This window comes from Jaculus jaculus, chromosome 4, assembly GCF_020740685.1.
Source record: "Jaculus jaculus isolate mJacJac1 chromosome 4, mJacJac1.mat.Y.cur, whole genome shotgun sequence".
NCBI lineage: Eukaryota > Metazoa > Chordata > Mammalia > Rodentia > Dipodidae > Jaculus > Jaculus jaculus.
In genome coordinates, this window is record NC_059105.1 from 103,186,712 (window position 1) to 103,213,448 (window position 26,737).

Below are 26,737 nucleotides of genomic sequence, written 5' to 3' on the forward strand. Positions count from 1 at the left end.
TCAAGCAAAAGCAAACAGATCTTGTCATATAATCTGGGAGGAAATAGTCTATTGGGCTTGGAGTTGGGCTATATTCCTCAAAGCTTACCTTCAGTAAGTCACCTCATCTAGCAAGGCTCCTCCTCCAAAGGCCTCAAACTTTCCAAAATTTTCATGACTTAGGAATTAAGTATGCAAAACACATGAGTCTATGTGGATCATGTCATTCAAACCATTATAGAATGAGTTTTTGATGATATTCTTGGTAAAGATCATCTGGTATAGTCAGAAAGATATATATACAAAGATAAAACCTCTATTTATTTTATTTTATTTTATTTATTTGAGAGTGACAGACAAATACAGAGAAAGATGGAGAAAGTGAGAGAGAGAATGGGGGCACCAGGGCTTCTAGTCACTGCAAACGAACTCCAGATGTGTGCTCCCACCCCCATGCATCTGGCTAACATGGGTCCTGGGAAATCGAGCCTTGAACTGGGATCTTAGGCTTCACAGGCAAGCGGTTCACTGCTGAGCCATCTCTCCAGACCCAATCCTCTACTTATTTTAACCTTTAAGTTTTCAGAGCTAGAAATTTGCAACTATAAGCATTTATGCGTTGCAATAATCATCTCTTATAGTAAATTATTTAAAACATATGAAAGAATTACATAGGTTTTATATAAATACTGTCATTTTAATGTAAGGGACTTACCTATCTGGATTTTGTATCAGTGGAATATACAAGACCTGATATCCTATGGATACTGAAGAATGCATACACATACAGATGGGAGAGGGCAAGAGAGAGAGATTGGGTTTTAGTAGTATGTGTTCATTATTGACATTTTGTTTCATGCAGTTGAGGAGCTGGTTAATCAGTCTGTGTTCAATGCTGGAATTTGAAGTCCACAGTAGGTAGGCAAGAGCAGATCACCAGCAGGCTTGAATTGACACACATGAGCTGGAACCCCATAGGGTGGACTGAAATCTTTCATCTCTTGTTAACTCTGGCCTACATTTGGGGATAACCTTGAGAATAATTCAACCAAGGCATTTTATCAAAGAGTTAAATGCTGACACCTTGCCCAAGAGTCAGGGAAGGTGCAGGAAGATCCAAGGAAAGGCAAGACAATTGCAGATTCAGCTGCGCTTTATGTCAGTGAGCAAATTAGCAGCAAGTATAAGTCATTAAAGAGTGCTTTCCTTCCTTTTACCTTCCAGCCTTCACAAATACCTGTATTGAATAATTCTAACCTTCACATGAAAGAAGGAAATTCTAAGAAATGTTCAGCCTAGTGAAATCAACCCCTTACAAAACCATATCAGAGAGATATATAAGGAGTTTTAGGGCATATTTCTTGCCTGTGTAGAACTTTACAGCTTGCTTAAACTAGAGGAATGTTGGGATTGAGGACAGGGTTCAGTATAATTTTTGCAAACTTCTAGTTCCCTTCCCCAAGCACTCATGACTTCTAGTAGAATTAAACTGCTAGGTTTTTCTGTGAAAGTAATACTACTTCAGATTCTATAGTCACGCTTCTACATGTTATTAAAATTAGCGATTTATATAGCTGCTGCCTATTGTTTTATTTATATAATACTCCAAAACTAAAGCTGTAAATTAATATAATAAATTACCTATTAGTCCACTTAACTGGTTTGGTAGACTTGCTTTGACTCACACAATGAGTAAACCTATACAGCAATGAGAGATGAAAACCATCAAGATAATTTCCTGAGCCCCTTCCAATATACAGTTATTATTAGCAAGTCAGATTTTTAAAAAATCTAGTTTCAGCTTCCTCCTTCTTCTATCCCCTTTTCTTCTTTATTTTCACTTTGGTTTTTATGAGTCAGGGCCTTGATATCTTGTTCAAACTGGCCTCCTTTAATTATCAGCATGATTCTATAATTTATAAAATTTATATTTATGAAAATTTATAATGGACACTCATTTTTATTATTAAACATTGTTGCATGTTGATAGAATCACATACCCAATAACTAAAATTTGAATGGAAAGGAAATCATACCTAATATTTTCCTCTTTACATTTCCTTATCATGCAGTGAGATATAGGAGGTCTTTAAAGTCATGTTGTTGGCTATAATTCAATCATTGTTTATTGTTCTGTTCTTAAAATTTATTTTTTTTTATCCTTTTAAGCCTCAAGTTATTCATTTACTGTGAGAGCAAACTCAAAGTAATTTAGGCATCTCAAGTATTTCTCAAGTTATCTCTATAAAATCTCAGTGTACTGTATTGAGTACTTAGTATGGAGTATTACATTTAGGATTTAATAATACAATTTACATTCAGTATTCCTTATAATCTTTCCAGTAAGAATTGATGATACCCTGGGAAGAAACATAAAATATGATGCATTTTTAAATCTAAACAGAATTGTGAGGGAGTTAAAAATATGCTACCCATAAAAGTTAATGTAATTGTTATAACCTATCAGAAAAGCTGTCACTATATTACCTGGTGGCCAAGAAAAATAGAGAAATGTGATGATATTGCATATGGCCTGTGTGGAGGGTATATTCCAAATTCTCAAAGGCAAAACATTCTTTTGTTCCACATTTGGAAATAATGTATGATATTTTAAGGAGGAAAAATAAAAGACATGCTTACAATAGCTTCATAGCCATTGTGAAAAGAAAACTTATGTTGTTGTTTCTCATAAAAATGGACTAACAGTTTAAAGCCATAAAAATAAAAATCAATTCAATATACATAGTTGCTTAAATGATATCAAGGTATTCCACATATAATATATACAGTCATTCTAAACTTTGATTCATTCCGAGGTTATATTAGACCACACTAGAAATATATAAATAACATTTCCATGTCTATATTATCTAAATATTGTCTTTCTTTTATGGGTTTCTGTGGGTAGGTCAGTCTGGGAGGGAGCAGAGAAGATTATCTAATATGTGATGTATACTATACATGGATTCCTTATTTTCTGAGTGCTTTCAGTGTCCCAAGATAACCTGGTTCATTTGACAGTCTGATTCCTGCTCTCAAATAGAGAGGTACAGAAAATAACAATTAATAGATCTTCAGGCCAAGAAGACAGGTCATCTGAAGACTCATAGGAAGTAAGAATTTTCTAAATATATATATATATATATATATATATATATATATATATATATATATCCTCAAGGTAATGAGACAGAAAGAGGATGGTATAGGACACAGGTTTAGAATGGGAAAGAGAAGTCCTGTTTGATGTGGCATTGAGCTGAGACCACAGTGAAGGGAAGATACCTGGAGTGCAAAGAGGTAAAGAAAAATAGCCTCCCTCAGGAAAGAGAAATGCAGTGAAACCCACTTATTTCTTACTTTTTGGTGTTTATAAACTGAATACCAATGATGTTGAAATAGTGAGCTGTAAATTTTAAAGGAAGAATATTGAGGGCCATTTCAGCATTACAGTGTTTAGTATTAACTGAGTTATCAAAGTTTTTTTTTTTTTTCTGCCCTAGTAATGGTAGGGTATTATGACACAGTTTTTGCAGGAGGCTTATTAGAACAAGCAATTGCCACTAGATGTGAATAGACTGACATTTTCTTCAAATATTTTTCTGTGAGATGGGAAATACTATAGTTAGACTAGGCTTATCTCTAAAATATTTTTTTGATTGAGAATACTAAAATAAAAATTTTCAAAGCTAGATTTAACATTGAAATGGGGTTTTAATAAAATGATGGGGCTACCATCATAAAAAATATAGCAATTTTAAGTTTGGTTTATCTATTTAATTAATGATCTACTAACTAAAGGGCTAAAATTAGTAATTAATGATGATTTAGAGTGGTACTTGAAATTTATTTAAAGAAGTGTGTAAGGTGCTAAGCAAGCTGGCACACACATTTAATCCCAGTACTAGGGAGGTAGAGGTAGGAGGATCACTGTGAGTTCAAAGCCAGCTTGATAATGCATAGTGAATTCCAGATCAGCCTTGGCTATAGTGAGACCCTACCAAAATAAATAAATAAATCAAACAAACAAAACAAAGAAAACCCTTAATTCTTCATTTGCCATGACCCAGGCGAACTGCAGGGGAGGTGATGACAGGAGCATTGCTCTTACTGCTAGCCTGAAAACCAGCTCCAGGTTGATGGTGACAAACATGGCGATCAATCAAAGCCTATCAAAACAGAAGTCCAGAGGCTACAGAGAACTCAACACCAAATTATACTGCCAATAGGCCGGCCATGGCTCAAGGAACATTGTGAAAGAGTAGGGGAGGAGGGCAGTGTGGAGATTGTAAGAGCCACAGAGTGGGTAGGAATATCCTGAGGCACAGTTCCCTGCTATCCCACAGGGACTGACTGAGGCCTTCATGAATGACCCTTCAGTGAATACCATCACCCCACTGAAGACATTCTGGAAACTGGGGCTAGGAGTAAAAGAAAATAACCTGTTATAATTAATATAAAAGTTAATATTAAAAAAAAACAATGTGTAAAGGATGCATCTTGCCTAATCTACCATGAAACCTAGGACCACGCATTATATCAGTTTTCCTAGAACTAGAAAGTTTTGTGCTATTACTCTACATTGTATCACATACTATTCTGATTTGTATTTGTCAACATTCTTGAGAAGAATTGAATAAATAGAATGCATACATATTATAAAGGGGATTTCTTAGATGGACTTGCACCATAGATGGGTAGTTCAAAAATGTCTAAGTCTATGCTGCTGGTGCCTCAGTAGTCACAATCTGGACCTGAAGGCCTAACGGATTCTTAGAGAAAGAATTGCTGGTATTCAGTCCATATTAGAAGGGCAAAGAAGCTGAGGTCTAATGTCCATGAGGGATAGAAACAACAGGGTGTATAAACTCCAGGAAGGAACAAAGTCAGGTTGACAAAGCATTTCTTTATCCTTGGAATGCTTTATATCTGAGCTGCCATGAGAAAGTCTTCTCACTCCAGGGTAGGAGAGAGGTGTTCAGCCTTAGTCAATCCTTCTTGGGAGATGCCCTCACAGACACATGTCTCTAGTATGATTTCCGATCCAATCAACTTGACAAGCAAGATTAACCATCATAATCCATACCATGTCAGTTTGACACCCAGCCACATCTATTTATATCATGCTTAACATCCAAATGAAAACAATCAAAAGGGCTTAATCCCTTAATATAACAGAACTGTCCCATATACAACAAGAAATACATTAATCTTTGCCAAAAACAGATGATGAAGTACTTTTGAGGGCTATTTAGTCTTTTAACATCCCATGATTTAAATATAATAATATTTAACAATATGTAACAATAATAATATAATATAATAATAATAATGTTTAATAAAACTAAACTGTTGGACATAGGCAGGGCCCTGGGTTAAAACAAACCTAAGCTGTCTGACATGAAGGCCCTGGTCTATGGAGAGGTCACAGCAGCCTGAACTGCTGGTCATATCTTAGGGACCAGACTGGCAGGGGAGCTCCCCTCCCCATTCTCAGGGGTTGCAGTGATCCAGGATCCTCCTCCCATTCTTGAGGTCACAGTAAGCCTGGGCCCATGGACAAAATCTCAGACCCTGAGATCAGCAGGAAGTAAGGCCACTTCCTCTCCAAACACGGGATACCTAGACATTCATGTAAGACAGGCTTGGCCCATAACCCTGTGGCCTTTGGCCAATTGGCTAGGAAACTCCTTACATGGTATCAGCCAGCACCTTTGAAAATCCCATCCCCCTGTACCATTGCCTACCTGCTGGAATGAATGTTCCTATATGAGAATTTGTTCTTGGGAAAGTCTTAGTTCTTAATTCAATGGAATGTTTTTCTGTGCCTCCTGGAAGATGCATTCCTTTCTCTGAAACAAAGACTTCCAGGCCAGCAGAGCATAATGCCACAGGAAGAGGAAGGAACATTTTTTTCATTGGGTGATTTGGTATAATGAGTAGTACTTTCCCCATTTTACTCACTGAGCCCTTTTCCCAGCTCTGTGATGGTAGGAGGGGCCAGTGACAACTTAAACTTCACTTCTGAAGAAATATCTCTGCATGCCCCATGCTACTAGACTCCTAGATTTATTTTAAATCTGTTTATGTATTTATTTGTGTGTGTGTGTGTGTGTGTGTGTGTGTGTGTGTGTGTGTGTGTGTATGTTTGTAAGAGAGAGAAAATGAGAATGATGAAATGCAGGGTCTCCTTCTACTGCATACAAAATTTATACACAGGCTTTACTTTATGCATCTTGTTTTAAGTGGGTACTGAGTAATCCAACACAGAGCCTTCAGGCTCTCCAAAAGAATGCCATTAGCAACTGAGCAATCTCTCCAGCCCAACTCATAAAAATTAATTGAGGTATAGGACTCTTGCATCTTGATTGAATTTTTCCCATCTTTTTATGCACCGAGTCTCTACAAGTCCAGAGTGGTTGCTACCTCCTGCTAACTTGGTCCAGTCAGTATAACATCATCAATATAATGGATCAGCATGACACCTTGTAAAAGAACCAACCTTTCAAGATCACTGAGAACTAAATTAAAACAGAGCTGGAGAATTAATATAACCCTGAGGTTAAATAGCAAATATGTACTGTTATGCTTGGTAGCTGAAGGAAAATTGGTTCTGGTGTTCCTTGTGGACAGTATGAAGAAGAAAACATTCAAAGTGTCATTAGCTGCCTGCCCGGTACTGCATTAATCTGCCCAAGTAAGGAAATCACATTTAATCTGAAGCTTTTGTTGGAGTCACCACCTGATTAAGTTTCCAATAATCAACTGTCATTTTCTGTGAACTATCTTCTATAAAGGCCAAATAAGAATGTTAGAGAGAAATATGGAGGTCACCATCCTATATCTTTCAAGTCCTTGCTAGTGGTATTAATCTCTATAATCCCTTCAGAGATGATACTGTATTGGGCTCACTATTTTCCTTTGTAGAGGCAGTTGTAGTGGATTTCATTGTCCTTTACAACCATAACAACCTTCACTCCACAGGTTGGGGAACCAATGTGAGGATTCTGCCAGCTACCAAGTATGTCTTTCCTAAGTATGCATTCTGGACCAGGGAAATAAACACAGGGTTTGGGTAACCCATGGGCCCACTGGAATCAGACTTTTGCTAAAACTTCATTTATCCTTTAACCTCCATAATCCCCTACTTTAGCTGGAGAGCTGTAATACTGCTTGGTGTCTTCAGGAATCAATGAAAATTGGGAACTAATGCCTAGTGGATCCCAATGGTCTGATTATTTCCTTTTCTACTCTACTATTCCAGTTTCCCAGAGCCTTTAAATCCCTTCACCAACATTAAGGCAAGGGAAATTAGACAACTCTAGTGCTCATTCACAGTAGGGCATATTTTGGCCCAACCTCAGATAACCTACCAAATATTTGACACCATTTTTTAATTGTATACAGTGGAATATTAAACCCAGACTCTCTTCATAATAGGCCCAAGTTGAATAATTCATCTGGATCCTCCATCACTACCCCATAGCCTTAAAAATCTATTCCCACATATATTACCCAGACTTCTGCTTATATGGTTAGAAAACTCATGAAGTTCTTTAGGGGTGTATCACACCTCCTTATGGATCACTTTCATGCCTCACTTCTAGGGGTCTGGATAGCGTTGAAACTGATTATAAGTTAGAGACAAAGATGAGTAAGCACTGAGGGGCATCAACATTGTCATGCTTGGTATTTTCTTCAGAAAAGGTCATGGCCAATTCCATGTGCAATGCAAGATTAATTTTCTCAGGCAACAGCATAGACACCAGTCCTGCAGGAGTTAAAGATGGGGGTATATCTGTTGCTGCTAAGAGTTGGGAGACTACCTCCACAGACAAAATTAAGCTATCAAGATCTGAGAGTTTAATGCCCTAAGCTTCATTAAGGTCCTCCCACTTATCTGCATCTGAAATAAAGTGATCTAATTATTTTCTCCTCAGTGCCTTTTACCTATTGACACCTTTCTTGGCTGGGACTTAAATTTTCATTGTAAATCACCCAGTCTTATGATGCATACTTGAGTTTGCTTTTCTACAACTTAATCCTTATGCAAATTGGAGAGGAAATTCTCTTCCAGGGTGCACTTAGAAACTTTTGAATCCTTTATGCACATCTATAGCTAGGAAATTTCATCTCTGGGCTTATACTTTTTCCTTGTTACTTTTTCCAGAGGTGCAAGAGAAACCAGCCACATCGTAATATAACTTTAATAAAACTATGATTTTCTAACTTTTCCAAAAATATTAAAAAGTGTGATATAGAGTCACTAAAATTCTTGCTCCTTGTAAAAGGTGCACCAGGATAGTCAAACACATTTGTCTTGCATAGTTCTTCATATAATTGACATCATTAATTATCAGTTCTTTTCTTGCTACCTGGGAGAGAGACTTTTATAGCTATAGATTTAATTCAGGTAGAGAGCCACCTTCAGATACCACCAAGCCCACTAGAGAAATTCATTCTTACAATTCTGCTTCTCTGGAACCACCCTTGGTATTACAATCTATTTTAACCATGGTTCTCTATAGGAACAAAACAATATAGTGATTATATATTATAAAGTGAATTTATCAAAGTGCCTCTCACAAGATGGACTAAGCAGGCCAACAATGACTGGAGAGCCTTAGAACCTAGTAACTGTACACTCCTGAGCCTGGATGCTTGAGTAGTCTCAGTCTGGTGCTGAAAGACAAGGGGATTATTAGAAAAGCAGTGATCTTCAGTCCACATTGGAAAGAAGATGGGAGGGTTCTAATGGTTAGCTAAGTGTGGCAACAACAGAGGATAAGCACTTGCCAGCATGAACAAAGGCCAGCAGGCAAAAAACACCATTTTCTCTTTGGACTTCTTTATATCTGGGTTGCAGCCACAAGGACTGCCCAGTCTGGGCAAATTTGTTCTGTCATCAGATAATATGTTCTGAAAATACCCACCCAAGAGATATGTCTGTTACTCTATTGCTAATCCACTCATCTTGGCAAGGGAGATTAACCATCATTGCTATCCACCAAGTAGATGCATTTCCACCCTTGCCACAGCTCTAATAGCTAAGCCTATTGACTCTCATGGGTATTTTATACTTTTAAAAGTAACAAAGCATTTCTTAAGAAATAAATTTTATTTTCATTAACTCAGGACATTTAATATACTCTGGGTTAGATTATTCTTTATGCTTTTAGACATCCTGTGTTTTTCCTTTCCAATTATTTATATTCAGGGAAGTATATTTTCCTAGACACAAAATGTTCTCATTCACTCAAGATTACTACGTCCTTCAGTCAAAAGATTGTCACTAAGCTACACTCAATAAGAAGCTACAACATTGTTTATGGCAATAGAATTTACCAAAATAAGTTGCTGTGAGATCATCAAAACATCTGTTCAACTATAGCCTGTAACATGTATATCTTTTTATTGTTGTTGATTTAAAACATCTGAGCTATGCATACACCTGCTTTCTTACCAATTTAAATATCAAGTCACATTACCAATAGCTTTGTCACCCACCTTCTCCTTGTCTCTAAGGCCTCCATATACAGGATAGTTCCATATCTAACCCATCTTTATGTCCTCCCCCAAATCTTTGTAATCACTCAGCAAATGTGTGCTCAGGAATCAGGTCCATGAATTTATAAATTAGTGAAAAGGTGAAAGAGTGAGACCCATGCTGCTGCTTTAAACAGACAAATTCACATGCTGCTCCAGATCCTTAATGTTTGCAATTCACATATCATTGTTTGACTGCTTCCCAGATAACTTTTTTCTTATTTTATGCTGTGCCACATGCCCACACCACCCAGTCACCATACTGCACCCTGCCCTACCACATCACTGGGACTACTATCCCATCCCCACACCCTGCCACCAACCAACAGTCCCCACCACTAGGTCTCCAGGTCCCCATCAGAGCCATACTGACTCATCTTGCCCAGACAGACAGGCCCCCTTGCCATAAAAAGCCTAATCTAGTCAAACAGGGAACAATCACTAAAGACACTTCAAGGGTAAACTACAGCTTCCTCCTGAATTAAATAAAATTCCCACACCATGATTGGCAGAACACAGTGCAAAAGGAACAACATGAAACATCAAATGGAAGTGACCCCAATAAGGTTGTCTAGTCCCACAATGGAAGTCTCTAGTGAAACCATAGAAGAGACAACATGATCAGAACCACAAAGTGAAGATACAACGTATGTGACCCTGACCAAGGAATTGGTAGAAATTGCAGAAAATCAAAAATAGACCAACAATTGTGTGAATTCTCTCCTTGCTATGTTGGACCTAATAGAAATAAACCAGGGAGTCTTGCAAAGAGAGTTAAGTGATCTTAAGGAGAGCCAAAAAAAAAAAAAAAAAAAAAAAAAAAAAAGGACCTTAAAAGTTAGCTGGCTAAACTCAATGAAGACATAAATAAATGCAAAAATGAATTCCAAGAAGCATTAAGAAAATCAGAAAATGACCTGTAAAGGTGTAAAGGAAACTCAACAGAGGGATGGATATATACAGGAAAAGGAAATAGAAAATACAAGCCAAATTGAACAAGTCCAAACCTCTCTAGAAGCCCTCAAGAACAGAGTCAGTCATGTTGAGAACAGAACCTCAGAACTGGAAAACAAGACAGAAGAAAGAGTGTGTGAGCCCAAAAACTTGAACAAGTTCAAAATTTTGTGAAACAAACATGGGGGAACTGTGGAATATCCTTAAACGTCCCAACGTTTGGATCACGGTTTTACCAGAACAGGAAGAAATTCAGAACAAGGCATAGAGAATTTATTCAACAAAATTATAGAAGAAAACTCTCCCACCCTCTCAAAAGAAAGTCCCATCAAGATACAAGAAGATAACAGAACTCCAAACACACTGGACCAAAGGAGAAACTATCCACAGCATACTATCATTCAGATTCTAAGCAATGAAAACAAAGAGAAAGTTCTAAAAGCAGCAAGAGAGAAACAATACAATGCATATAAAAGTAACCCCATCAGAATTACTTCAGACTTCTCAACAGAAACCCTGAAATCCAGAAGAGCTAGGAATGGAACACTGCAAAGTCTAAGGATCTTTGGCTTCCAACCTAAACCCAGTAAAAGTATCCCTCATAATAGATTGTGAAAGAAAACTTCCCACAATAAAAGTCAGCTCTAGAATGATTCAAGTACAAACTGAAACCTGCAGTGAGTACTTCAGGGTATTCTCTACACAGAAGAGTCAAACAACCACCTCACAAGCTTACAAGAAACAGATCACAATATCCAAACCCAGAGAAGATTCAAAAAACTACAAAGCCCAAGAAAACACCAAGCCACATAAAGCACCACAATATGGCAAGGATTAAATCAAATCTCACAGTTATTACCTGTTGCAGTCCGGTTCGCATTGCTGTTAGAAATCACCCAACCAGGAGCAGCTTTTGGGAAAAAGAGATTTATTTTGGCTTACAGGCTGGAGGGGAAGCTCCACGATGGCAGGGGAAAACGGTGGCATGAGCAGAGGGTGGACATCACCCCCTGGCCAACATAAGGTGGACCACAGCAACAGGAGGTGTGTCCAACACTGGCATGGGGAAACTGGCTATAAAGCCCATAAGTCCGCCCCCAACAATACACTCCCTCCAGGAGGCGTTAATTCCCAAATCTCTATCAGCTGGGAACCTAGCATTCAGAACACCTAAGTTTATGGGGGACACCTGAATCAAACCACCACATTACCCTAAACATTGATGGCATTAATTTACCCATCAAGAGATACAAGTTAACAGGGTAGTTCAGAAAAATAGAACTTTCAATCTGTGGTCTTCAAGAAACCCACCTCACCACTAAAGACAGACACCTCCTCAGGGCAAAAGGGTGTAAAATGCTATTTTAAGCAAGTGAAAATAAGAAACAAGCAGGCATTACCATACTAATATCAGATAAAATAGACTTCAAACCAAAAGTAATCATAAAAGAAAAAGATGGCTACTTCTTACTCATCAAAGGAATGATCCAACAAGAGGATATCACAATCATCAATCTTTATGTACCAAACACAGGGCTACCACATTTCATAAAACAAAATCTCCTTGACAACCAAACCAGAATAACCACCAACACTATCATAGTCAGGGACTTCAATACTCAACTGTCAGCAACAGATAGATCATTCAAACAGAAAATCAACAGGGAAGTAAGAGAGTTCAACAACACCATAGATCAACTAGACCTAATGGACATCTACAAAACATTCTCCCCAAAATCTACAGAATTCACATTCTTCTCAGCATCCCATGGTACCTTCTCCAAAATAGCTCATATCCTGGATCATAAAGCCTGCATCCATATATTTAGGAAAATCAACATAATTTGATACTGATATCAGACCACAATGCTATAAATCTAGTAATTAACAACAAGAGATGTTCCAGGAACTCCATCAGCTCCTGGAGACTGAACAACACACTTTTAAGCAATAAATGGGTAGTGAATGAAATAAAAAATAAATTGCAAAATTTCTTGAACTAAATGACAATAAGAACACATCACACAAAAACTTATGGGACACAAGGAAGGCAGTCCTGAGGGTAAAATTCATAGCACTAAATTCCTTTATAACAAAGACAAAGAGATCCCAAGTCAATAACCTAACTATCCATCTAAAGGCATTGGAAAAACAAGAAGAATCCAACCCCAAAAGCTCCAAATGGAATGGAAGAATCAAGATCAGAGCAGAAATTAATGAATTGGAAACTAAGAAAATTGATGAAACAAAATGTTTGTTCTTTGAAAAGTAAAGAAGACTGATAAACTCCTGGCCAATCTGATCAAGTGAAAAAAAGAGATGCTTCAAATTAACAAAATTAGAAATGAAAAAAGGATAGAGCACAACAGACAGAAGTGAAATTGGAAGACTCAAACTGTTCCACATAATCGGAGAACAAGGAAAGCTCCCTACTCCTTTTATGAAGCTAGTATCACCCTAATACCAAAACCAGGCAGAGATACAAGAAAACTATAGGCCTATATTCCTGATGAACTTTGATGCAAAGATCCTGAACAAAATCCTCACAAACCTAATTCAACAACACATCAAGAGCATTATCCACCTTGATCAATGAGGCTTTTTACGAGAAATGCAGGTTTGGTTCAACATACAGAAATCTGCCAATGTCATATACCACATTAAGCTTAAACATAAAAACTGCATGATCACTTCAATAGATGCAGAAAAAGCCTTTGACAAAATCCAACATCCCTTCATGATCAAAATGTTGAAAAGAATAGGCATGGATGGTTTATATCTCAACTTAATAAAGGCTATATATAAAGCACCTAAAGCCCAAATAATACTCAATGGTAAAAGACTCAAGGAATTCCCACTGAGGTCAAGAACAAGACAGGGGTATCCACTGTCACCTCTGCTCTTCAGCCTAGAAAAGGAAGAAAAGGGATGCAAATTGGAAAGGAAGAAGTTTAGTTAGCCCTATTTGCCCACAAGATTCTATACATAAGTAACCCAAGAACCTTCATCTCAAAACTCTTAAAGGTGACTAAATCCTTCAGCAAAGTAGCTAGATACAAAACCAATGCACAAAAATCACTAGCTTTTCGAAATACAAAGAAAAAAATTAGCAACATTGTACCATTTTCAGTAGCAACAACAACAATAACAAATGTCTTGGAATAACACTAGCCAAGGCTGTGAAAGACATATAATAAAAACATAAAAATACTCAAGAAAGAAATTGAGGAGGACTTCAGAAGATGGGAAGAGCTCCCATGCTCCTAGATCGGCAGAAATAACATTGTGAAAATGGCAATCCTACCAAAAGCAACAGAGAGATTTAATGCAATACTAATACTTATCCCAGCATTATTCTTCACAGAGATAGGAAAAAAATCTCAAAATTCATATATAATAGCACCAGGCCTCTGATATCCAAGCATATCCTCAGCAAAAGAAATACCTCAAAGGGCCCTGAATAGGATGAAATAAAGCCTAACCTCTCTTCATTTCTTTCTTTTTCTTTCTTTCTTTCTTTCTTTCTTTCTTTCTTTCTTTCTTTCTTTCTTTCTTTCTCTCTCTCTCTCTCTCTGTCTCTCTCTCTCTCTCCCTCTCTCTCTCTCTCTCTCTCTCTCTCTCTCTCTCTCTTTCTTTATTTCTTTTTCTTCTTTCTCTTCCCTTGGAACTGGACTGTAACTCCAAGTACCAAGATTTGGTTAACACCCACAATGAGCTGTTGATCAGAGAGTCTTACAAGGTTTCCCCAAAAAAGACAGACTTCTGTCAGAGCATTTGATTACCCACCAGAGGTTAATGGTAAGACCCTACTACTGAAGACACCACATACTATAGGTATGGAAAATGGAGAGACATGGCTGGAATCTGGAAGAGATCAAGTCCCATGACAGTTAGCCTGTCTAGTGCTAGAAAGTGCTACATGAGCTACTGGGAAAAAGTAGCCAGCAACTGTCTAAGCAACTTGAGGTCTAAGCTACTCAGAAACAAAAATCTTGACATGATGCTCACATAAGTGCAATAGTGGCACACAACAATGGTGGATAATCAACTGCTCTTAGATTACCTAACAGGTCAGCTCAGTGGAAAGTGGAAGGGAACCCATATCTGAAACTGAGAAACAAGTCAAAATCACATCCGGATAATGAGTTGGCTCTACAATAACAAGCTACCACCAATCTTGGACTGTAAGAGGGCCTACACCCATTAAATTCTATCTAAACTAACAATGGATATTCCATTTAACCTGTGCTGTCTTCACTCTATGTTGTAGAATCTGCTTCTCTTTTTCAGACCTGAGGAGAGAAATGGCCCATCACACTTCACCAGCACCCCAGGTGAAACCATGGAGGAATTAAGGAAATGAGCAACAGTGCTGCTTTCTCAGTGAACCAGATATCAGCACAAGGGTGAAGGAGATAGAAACTGAGAACATTCAACTGCTGCCAAACCATATATCCTGAGATTCAGAGGCTCCTAAGAGCCCATGACTGAAGTATACCTAAAACAAACACAATATGGCTCAGGGAATTTTGTGGAAGAGGTGGCAGAAAGATTCTTAGAGCCACAAGTTGAGACATTATGTACGGAGACATTGTCACTTCCCATAACTGATGGCTGCCAACACAATGCTTGGCCCACAATCTTCACGGGAATATATGACATCCCCAGTGAGAATGGTCCCTTTGGATTGGGGCCAGGGATGAGGGAAAGGATGGTACCAACATGTGCTGTTTACTACTGAGTATGCCTATAACTAACAAAAAATGTTTTCTTACTTTAGGACCTTCTTTAATATCCCAAAATGATGAGTTATATAACTCTTCATTTGCTTGTGCCACAGGTTATATTTGTTCCATATATTATTTGAATTAAATATTGTCTATATTTCTACTTGTGTTTTTACCCCCATGAATGTTATCTTTATCTCTCCTCTGTACACATACACTTGCTCGCTCTTTCAAAATACGGTGCTAGGCTGGTGAGATGGCTCATGATTAAGGCACTTGCCTGCAAAACCTAAGAACCCAAGTTAAATTCCCCAGTACCCATGTAAAGCCAGAAGCACAAGGTAGCACATGTGTCTAGAATTTGTTTTTAGTGGCTAGAGGACCTGGTGCACCCATTCTCTCCCTCCCTCCCTCTCTCCCTCTCTCTCTTTATCTCTCTCCCTCTATCTCACTCTCAAATAAATACATAAAAATATATAAAATATTTAGAAAAGGAGATGGTGTTGAGAATGGAACCCAGACTGTCTTGTATGCTAGGTATGTATTCTGCCAATGAGCACACATACAGCCCTACCACATGTACCAAGAATTACACTTAGAATGAAAGGGCAGATGCAAAGTGAAGTCTAGGGACATCTCTAAATTCTTCAACTGGTCTTAATTTTTTTTCTAGAAGTGTACTTTCCAAATATTTACTCTACTCAGGATGCTTCATTAGAAGAGTTAAAATTTATTGATAATATAAATATAGAAAAGTAACTTTTTTTGGCTTTTCAAGGTAGGGTCTCACTCTAGCCCAGGCTAACCTGGAATTCACTATGGACTCTCAGGGTGGCCTTGAGCTCATGGCAATCCCACTTCTGCCTCCTGAGTGCTGGGATTAAATTCATGCACCACCACACCGGATTAGAAAAGTAATTTTAAAATTATAAGGGAATATATATATGTATATATACCACTACTATGGATAATTTTATTAATGAAATGTAAAGATTTAGGACTAAATGAACTAAGTCTTATTTCAGCCTTTTTTTGCCAGATGTAGTAAAGAGCTAAATGTTCAAAACGATTTTTAAAATTCTCTTATGTAATCACAAAGTAATCATTAAGTATCCCATCCACACCACCATGATGTCCTTTTTATTTAGGAAATGCCATTCTTTGGCTGGGATGATTTCTCAGTGGTTAAAGGCACTTGCTTGCAAAGCCTGAAGCCCAGGATGGATTTCCCAGTACCCATAAAAAGCTAGATGCACAAAGTGGCACATGCATCTGGAGTTCATTAGCAGTGGTAAGAGGCCCAGGTACACCCATTCTTCCTCTCTCCCTACATATAAATAAACAAATACAGGGCTGGAAAGATGGCTTAGCGGTTAAGCACTTGCCTGTGAAGCCTAAGGACCCCGGTTCAAGGCTCAGTTCCCCAGGTCCCACGTTAGCCAGATGCACAAGGGGGCGCACGCGTCTGGAGTTCGTTTGCAGTGGCTGGAGGCCCTGGCGTGCCCATTCTCTCTCTCTTCCTCTATCTGTCTTTCTCTCTGTGTCTGTCGCTGTCAAATAAATAAATAAATAAAAATCTAAAAAAATTAATAAACAAATACAAAAATATATATAATTGAGCTGGAGAGATGGCTTAGCGGTTAAGCACTTGCCTGTGAAACCTAAGGACCCCGGGTCAAGGCTAGATTCCCCAGGACCCACGTTAGCCAGATGCACAAGGGGGTGCACACATCTGGAGTTCGTTTGCAGTGGCTAGAAGCCCTGGCGTGCCCATTCTCTCTCTCTCTACCTATCTACCTCTCTCTCTCTCTCTCTCTCTCTTTCTCTCTCTCTGTCACTCTCAATAAATAAAAATGAACAAAAAAATTATATATATATATACATATATATATATACATATATATATATACATATACATATACATATACATATATATATATATATATTTGCCATACTGGATTTAATTTAAAGTGAATTTATTTGTATATTAATTCCTCTATTAAGTCCAAGGTTTGCAGCTACATTACATCTTTTATTTCAAAAAGTTAACAGAATAGTTATTAAGAAGTTTTTGTAACTGCTGTTTATATATGGCAAATTATTCTTTCTCTCTAAATCTCAGGTGAAGGCATTTATATTTCCAGTCTATTCTGTCTGCTTCAGTAATAAATCTGTCCAGTTAGTACCAAGTGTTCCCCATATTGTTTTGTTGTTTGTACTGTTCAAAGTACAAACAACATTGCACAATAAAGTGATGTCAACCCAGAATATGGCTTTATTGGGCATGGAGAAGCCTCATTACCTTTCAGAGTTCATCCATGTCATATGGCACATGTCACTACTTCATCCCTTCCTATAAATGCACTGTGTTTTATACTGTACACACTCACTAGTTGATGGACAATGGACACTAGCCCTGACAAGCCTGACTTTAAGGAAATACCTCAAGGATTGTGTATATCCATCTTGTGATGTGAAACATTTAATCAATGTAGACTAACCTCACTTATCACAACCAATCAAAATAACTGCTTATATACTACTATAATGCTCTAGAAATACATTTTATTTCTGTCTTTTAGACTTTGTCTATTTGTGGATGTGTGCATATGTGTGTGTCCATGTACATGAAGATGCATGTCTATATGTGAGAGCACATGTGTATTCATAAACTCAGAGGCAGGAGAACAACCTTGGATGTCATTTTCAATGAATATCCACCCTTTCCTCTCATTATTCTGAAATCCACCAAGTAAGCTAGACTGGGCAATGAGTCTTAGGGTTCCTCCTGCCTCAACCTCCCCAGTGCTGGGATTGTAAGTGTGCACCACCACACTTGGCATTTTTAACCTGAGTTCTGGAGATCAAACTCATATCCTCATCCTTGCAAATGTGCTCTCTCTCTAGCCTTGGACTTTCGATGAGTTACAAATATCTACCACAGGAAGTATTTCTGAATCAAAGAATTATATGATTAAATTATACCAATTCATATTGATAGAGATAAGATGGATGATAAAAATGTTGCTATGTGTGATTTTTAGTTGGCACAAATAACTATTTGATATTATCTGTCATTCTCAAGGTCATTCTCTAGGCCTCCTAGATGTCACTGCATTCTGACCTTCCAAATCACTTGATTGACCTTCAAATTTTTTTTAAAGGTTTTTTTCTAATTATTTATTTATTTATTTGAGAGCGACAGACACAGAGAGAAAGACAGATAGAGGGAGAGAGAGAGAATGGACGCGCCAGGGCTTCCAGCCTCTGCAAACGAACTCCAGACGCGTGCGCCCCCTTGTGCATCTGGGTAATGTGGGACCTGGGGAACCGAGCCTTGAACCGGGGTCCTTAGGCTTCACAGGCAAGCGCTTAACCACTAAGCCATCTCTCCAGCCTGACCTTCAAATTTTTGAGCAAAGATTTAAATTGAATATTTCATCTTATCCAGGTTCATCAAATAAAACTGACTTGTGTTGGACCCAACAGCAAGAGCAAATTATCTTCCTCATTGGGGTGGATGCAGTTTCCATCAAGAAGACTTTCATCATTTTGCTTATCTGTTTGTTCTGCTGATGCGTCACACTCCTGTCTCATCTAGGCATATGCAATCCATTTTTGGCACTGGACACTCATGCATCTGGGAACCTCAGGAGAAATATTCTAATGTCATCTTAGTTGACTATAGGCATATTAAATGTATTGAAATTAATATTGGACATAAATATTATTGAGAAAACTCCTGCCAGAAATATATTCTGGTTACATACTAATGAAACACAAATTCAACTGTCATTATTGAAAAGCCTTCTACTAGCCTCTTTTTTTGTTTGTTTCCAATATTCTTTGCTTAAAAGCCCTCACTTGACTACTTATGTCTAAACAGGACAACTATGTCATCTCTCCAAAGCTCAGGAAAGATTGCAGAAGAAAGGGCAGAAAAAAAATGAAAAAAGCTGGAGGATAGGAAGGAATGCCTTAAAATGCTGTCCTCTGGACAGGACATGGCTGTTAAACTCATGAAATCACAGCAGATGTGGTTTGCTGAGTAAGATAAGTCAACTAATATTCCATCATAGCTAGGGGAGGAGCTCATGAGACCCCCAAGCCTCCCAGGGGAGTGACCGACAGTTAAAGGTTGCTGGGAGAGAAGGACTCATCCTCTATAGTGCAGTAGCCACTAGTAAGTTGCCCGAACCCCCACCCATTCACATGCAAGAAACTCTAATTTAACTCATTGGGTCCCCCAAAATAAACAGCAATGTTAAAATAGGAAAGGAATTATCTGGGAAGAAAGGTGTTTAATAGGATTGGTATGGAGAAAAAAGGAGTAATGAGAAGTGAATATAAATCAAATTATATTATATATATGTATGAAATTATAAAATAAAAACCAACATTCCATCCCAGGTTCCCCCATTTTAATTCATGTAGGTTCCAGAAAATCCAAAAAACCCACACTTCCCTCAAGGCCCTACTCAAATGCCTTGAAGATCAAGTCAAGTGCTAACTCATATGTGTATCATGACTGAGGCTGCCAGAATCCAGATCTGAAGCTATTGAGGGTCAATAACATAATCTAGATTCTGAATGCAAGAGTCATTATTCCAGGGATTAATACCTTGACAATGAATTGCTCAAACGGAACTCATTTTTATGCTGATGTCCATCACCTGAAATTCATATTGTGGGTAGAATCATTAGATTTACTTTGCAAAACAAGTACATGTGTTCAGTTTGTACCAAGAATAAATTTTCTCATGGTAACAATCGTCCTAATCTCCAGTGCAACACATATAGAACCGTTCTCTCCATTCGACATCTTCTAACCTTTTTCTGCATCTACTTAATTATGTAAGGCAGAAAGGGGATGGGAGAACATGTAGGTGGTGTCCACTTATTTCTAGCCACCATTCAGGATAGTATTAGATCTACCCCTTACAGTGTATAATACCCCAAGCACCTTACTTTCATGTCAGTCTTTGCTACTTTTATTTTGGCAGTCTAGATTTTTTTCCCCTAGCTAAATTGGAGCTTTATCTGATGAGTAGTTTTATTTCTGCATACAGAGAAAATAGTTAAATGACAAGTCATATCATTCTTAGTTGAGAAAGTTTGTAGTTCTCTTCTTGAAATATGAGAATTTGGGTTTAAACAGCTTCAGAACCCAGGAAGAAATCTGAAAGAAAAAATAGTGTTTGTGTGGGTTAGAATGTTCATTTTCCTACCATTCTCTGAAATCACTTCAAAGAGAAAGTAAACCAGGGTATTTATCAAGAACCTTGGCCTCAAATTCTTTCAGCACTGTTTATGAACTCATCCCTGACTGGGGGATGAATTAATGAACAGGTGTGAGGCTGACAGACCCTCCGTCTTTTGGATCAATGCTACTCATGCTCCAGTGTTGGCCAGAGGTAGTAACTTCAGGTTGGCATTTCACTTTGGACTAATGCTGCAACAGGTTTCACTGACCCCATACACAGCAAAGTGAAATATCAAGATCACTCATGGAGAAGCAGCACCCAGTAGCCAAGTAAAGGTGTTTTCATTGCGGTGGTTTGATAGAATAGATGGCCCCCAATATATTCAGTTGTTTGTTTGTGGTTTGCATCTGCTGGCTACCTGGCTGGAAGCAATGTCACTGGGTGGATCTTAAGTTGTGGTGATGGGTTTCCGATTTCAATCTAAAGATATGCCAAGTGTGCCTAGCTGGAGTTCCTGAAGTGTGCTGTGATTTTTGGCTTTTAGGCTTGTGCTTCTCTCTCTCTCTGCTTGGTCCTGTGAAGGCAGGCCAGCTTCTTCTGCCATTATGGAACTTCCCCTGGATCTATAAGCTTCAATAAATCCCTTCCTCCATAACTGTGCCTGGTCTGGAAGTTCATCTCAGCGAACCTGAATCTGTCTGCTACATCATTCCACTTCTAAGATCCATTAAGTAGAAATTCTGTTCTTTTCTATTTTAACATAAATCATTTTCACTATGATGTGATATATCTAATATTTGCCAGGAAAATGTGGAAGGGAGGTAGGAATGAGGATTGTTCCAGCATTTTTCTTCCTTTTGAAGATCTGTTTCAAGGTATATTTTTCTCACCTAGACCCTACTTACATCTTTCCTCATATCAGCTTTCAAACACAAAGAAATCCAAAACTGCTTTTGCAGAATTTACAGCATCAATGTTGTTACACATATGAACCCCCCCCCCTTTTCTCCTCAAGAGCCATTGCAAATGAATTCATACTGTGATCTATAAAGCAGGCAAGAGACTTTAAACTTTATAATGCAACAAGAATTTTGGATAGTAAATGGTATTACACATGAGTGAGTTTGTCTCTGTGAATCAATGAAATAAATTAGGTTCCCTACTTTGTAGCATATGGTAGCCTCAGAATTGCCTTTTTATAATTATAACTCTGTTTATTAAAAAGAATTATGTAACAATATGGTTGATTTACTCTGATATGATTGTCTTAGTAACTTAATTGGACTAAACAATGTACCAAGATAAAAATTAATTTAATTAGCTGATTGTTTCAGGATTATTAGAACCCCTCATCATGTTTTGATGATCTTCTGCAAAGGTATACCAGCAAACAATCAAAGTTCAAGAACAGATGACACCTTTGTGGCATATCAATTATGAGGTAGAATGACAACAACAAAAACAGTGCTTATTCCAGATCACTTCTTGCTAGAAAACTCAAAAATAGTTTTACCTCATGCTATTTTCAGATGATAATTTTTTCAAAGACTATGAAGTTCTAAGACTCTTTCTGTATTAAACATCCATTCCTAAAATCTTTACCCTTTCCCTTTCCTGCACCATATTTCAGTCATGTTTTCAAATAGACTAGAATTTTGTAGAGCTGAGAACTCTAATAGGAAGACCTCAACCAGAACCTGATCCCAGCATGAGCCAGCCTGCTCATTTTTTGTAATACACAATGGTATCATGAAAACATGTCCCACTCAATTATTGTGAGAAGAGATAAATGGATTAGGGCAAAATAACCAGAGCTGTTAAAAAAACCAAACAAACAAAAATACTTCAATATAACATCCAAATCATTCTAGGGTCAAGAACTGAATTTTCCCACTTACTTTCTATCTGTTCTCCATGTATTTTTTCTCTTAAACAATACCACAGTTTTTCTTTTTGCTTATGAAAACTTTTCTATATGCATATATACAGTTCCTGCTTCATTCCAAAAAGAAAGGGCTTTAAGCTGGGCGCAAGCCTTCAATCCCAGCATTCAGGAGGCAGAGGTAGGAGGATTGCCATGAGTTCAAGGCCACCCTGAGATGACAGAGCTAATTCCAGGTCAGCCTGGACCAGAGTGAGACCCTACCTTGAAAAACCAAAAAAAAAAAAAAAAAAAAAGAAAGGGCTTTATTCTTTATTCTCTCATATGACTCTTCACACCACCTTTTTGAACCTATGGTGTTTCCTACTTGAGAACAGATAGCTTCCCATTGTTTCTACATGTATACAGGGAAGGAAAGTCACACCTCTTCAACCTGGCCCCAGAGTCCTTCTAAGCTCCTATCACTTCCTCTTGCTTTTCTTCTTGTGATCACACTGTAGGGACTCAGTGTGGCAAGTACATAAGACTACTTGCCATTTCCTGTCTGACCATTCCCTTTCTCCTTTTTTTGTGTCTTTCATGCCTTATTTCCAAAAGAGTTGTTCCCTGTACTCCAGTGTTGCTTCCCAGATGAGCCTTTCATGATCATCACAGCTGGTTGTTATTTCTCTTGTGCATGTGTATGTAATTTAGGTGTCTGATCCTGCACTTGTTGATATGAGTCTAGTAGTTCATTTACACTGGGCTTCAGCACTCTATCTCCCTCCAATGTCACCTCCTAGAGTCATGTCAGGTGGAATTTGGTGGTTACATTGGCTAAATGAAAACAAGATGGTAGTGATGAGGGTTATCATTATATTATTTTTTATGGAGGCAATATTTTATAGTTTCTGACTTTCAGGTAATGAAATTTTTTTCCATGGAGATAATAATAGGCATAAGTTCAGCTTCCCATATCCACTGTAGAATTATCTCATTTCTACACACAACAATAAAGTCTGTTTTCCAAGTGTTCAAAGATTCTTGAAGCCAGCATCTTTCAAGGCCTGCTGACTCCCCTTGTCTGTTGAATCTGTGTGAGTCACAATTACACAATGCCTGAGGGTAGTGTTACAGGTCTGTCGGTCTGTCTGCAAAGATGCTAATGTGAGACAAAGTTCCAAGTTCACAGGCTATGCACTTTTGATGCTGCAACATACATGATGTGAGCAATAGCATGGCACTGACGCAGCCAGAGCAAGGGTAGTGACTGAAGACAGTCCCTTGGTTCTGACTCTTTGTTTCAGTGTCCTTAGATCAGAGTGGGTCTGTATTGCATTGAACTCGAGTGCTTTGATTTGCTTTATTGTAGGAAAAAAGGTGTAAAAGAGAATAGAACAGAGGTTCTTCTATAATGAGCATTGAAGTTATCGAAGAAATCTATATGGACAAAAGGCCCCTCATTTATCAGTGCCATGAAAATCCTTTGAATTGCCACAGTGTTTTCTTCTTTCCTTAAAGTTTGTTCTATCCTCATGTGGTGATACAATAGGTATATCTCTAAAGTCTACATAAAGATTTTTCCATTCAAAGAAAGGGATGAAAATGTAGTCAATTACTATTTGGAAGTGAGTCAATAAGTGTCATGCATTATTCCAAGTACTTTTTATTTACCTTTTTAATTATTAGATCAGTTCCATGAACTATGTATCATTCTCATTTTACAGATGAAATTTTGCAATATAATAAAGTCAGATTTTGAATCCAAATCTTAAGCCAAACTCTTCCTTCTATACTAGATAATACTTGTATAAGAAAAAGAAGATATTCAGTTTAATAAGGCAATATAACAACTCTTTTGTGTTCATCAGTGGATTATTAATCACATTTTCAACTGTAATATCTTTCAAATGATACCACATACTGTGTAATGAATCAATGATGCTTTCCATATTTTAGTTGCTTAGAAAAACATGTATTTTAGAGAGGCTACTGGGGAAAGTACTGGAAGGTATATATCATTTTGACTTGATCAGGCTTTTGAGTTGAGAATGTCTCTGAAAGGTAGAAAAACTCAAGAGGAAGATAATATGGCATGTATACAAAAATGCATGGAGACTGCACCCTTGAAAAGTTGAGTAACAATATGCTACATAACAATGCCATCTCCTATAGGAATTGATGTTCACCTTTAGCTCTCTACACAGTCACAGAATTATAGGAGGATAGTAGAACCACAAGTCATATGAACCAACGTTTCCAATTTCATAAATGTATTAACATTAATTTTCAAGAACAAAACCAAGTCTATACTTATAACATAACCTACTTATTGCCTTCCCTCAAGCTACTGATTTCAACATGATTTAATTTTTGCCATTCATCACAATTGGTGATCCTTTCTCTACCAGCCCAAATTTTATTGATTTATTTATTAACTTCTTTATTTATTTGAGAGAGTGGGAGGAAGAGAACAGGCCTACCAGGGCTTCTAGTGACTGCGAAGAATATGTGCATGCTGGGGAATCAAACCTGGATCCTTAGGCAAGTGCCTTAACTGCTAAGCTCTCTCCAGCCCCCAAATTAAACTTTAATTACTCCTTAGAAATTGGTGATCACTAAATCCACATCTCTAGTCTTGACCATTTTACTGTTCCATCTCCTCATTTTATGTCAAGTTATATCTGATGTACTGCAATCAAGAATACCCAATAGTAGGCTGGAGAAAAGGCTTATTGGTTAGGGTACTTGCCTGCAAAGCCAAAGGACCTAGCTTCAATTCCCCAGGACCCACATAAGCCAAATGCAGAAGAAAGTGCATGCTTTTGGAGTTTATTTTCAGTGGCTGGAGGCCCTGGGATGTTCATTCTCTTTCTATCTACCTCTCTTGGTGTCTCTCTCTCTCTCCTCAAACAAATAAATAAATTCTTGTAATGAGCTTGATGACCCTTCTTTCCATATACAGAAGTGTTGATTTTGAGTTCTGGGTTCTAGTCCTGACTTTGGACACTCTTGTCCTCTGTGAATTGACCTCTTTCTACAATTTATTGAAATATATAATCTTCTGTGATAATAAGATAATTAGGGCTCAGCTTGGTATTTATGAAAACTTGGAAACTCAGCTGTAGTCATTCAGTACTGATGGTGATTAACATTCTCAACCAATGGATTCATTAATCTTGACTCACATCTTAAGTTTCCAAATACCCTGGGAAATGATATCCAATAGTAGATTATTTGTAAGTTGCCACAATTTCTCTTGTCTGCAAAATATAGTCATGCATTTGTGGATTTTATCACAATTATTATGAGGCCAGCTCCTAGGTTACAGCTGCCAAGATCAGGTATTCAGCACAGATGCATTGCTTGAAGTTAATGCAGCCTCTTCCCAAATCCAGTCACAGTAATTTAAATATCATTTTCAAATAAACAAAACAGTAGTACCACAAAAGGAAGAAATTAAAAAAAAACACTAAATAGGTAGGTAGATAAATAAAAAGAAGAATTAAATAATTATAAATGATGATAGTATCACCTTGTAATTATCATTCACATTTTCCCATGTAACAGAAGTGGATAGAAATAATCTGGAGCTACCAAAGACAAATGTCAAATTTTATGAATCTCTTAAGCCTACCTCACTCTCCTCACTTACAGGTAGAGTCATAAGTATGCAAATATGTACTGAAAATGATAATTTCATTTTTTAAACAATTGGGAGTGTTGAACTTTCATTACATTTTTGTAAAAGAAGGGAAATATGTTCTTTTAATGAAGAAACAAATGTAATTATATGAGAAAATAATTGGAACATGTTACAATTTTGTAAACGTCTAACAAAGAAGAGAATTGTAATTAGAACTCAATGTTAATTTCTTCTCTAAAGAAGGGAATACATTTTTATATTTTGAACTTTCTATTATTTTAAAAATTTTATTTTTCATATATTATAACAGGTTATAGACTATTATCCTTTAACCCCAACTCTTATTATGAGTGGGTTCTCTTTAGTGGGGTTATGGTAATTACTGTGGGGTCAGTCCCTGTGGGTTAGTAGGGAACCATTTGTCTCTGACAGGTATTCAAGATTTTTCACAATGGCCTACATTATTTTGGGAACCTCATGGGTCTCCTTGGCCAACAAGTCAGTGTGAAGATAACCAATTCTGGGCCTTGGATTTACCAGCCAGAGTCCATGGTTATAAAGTTAAGCTATTTCCACCTTCTGTCCCGACTGCCCTCTCCCATTAATTAGTGGTTATATCTTGTAGAATGCTAGTCAGAATGAGGGTTTTCATGTAACTGATCCTGAACATTGTTGCAATATTTGTGTAATTCCCTGTCCACCCTCCCTACCACCTGCCCCTCCAATCCCTTCCCACCCCTGACATTCTGTCTTACCCCAACCTATTAGAATCCCCTTCTCTCTTCCTACTCTATTTTTTCTGTTTCTTACTCTCACTCTA

The 26,737-nt window shown here is 37.6% G+C and overlaps 1 protein-coding gene across 1 annotated transcript in view; it reads left to right on the forward strand.

Moving 5' to 3' along the window:
• Positions 1-26,737, forward strand: part of Nxph2 (neurexophilin 2) — a 116,902-nt gene that overhangs the window by 23,849 nt on the left and 66,316 nt on the right. The window lies entirely within an intron of this gene.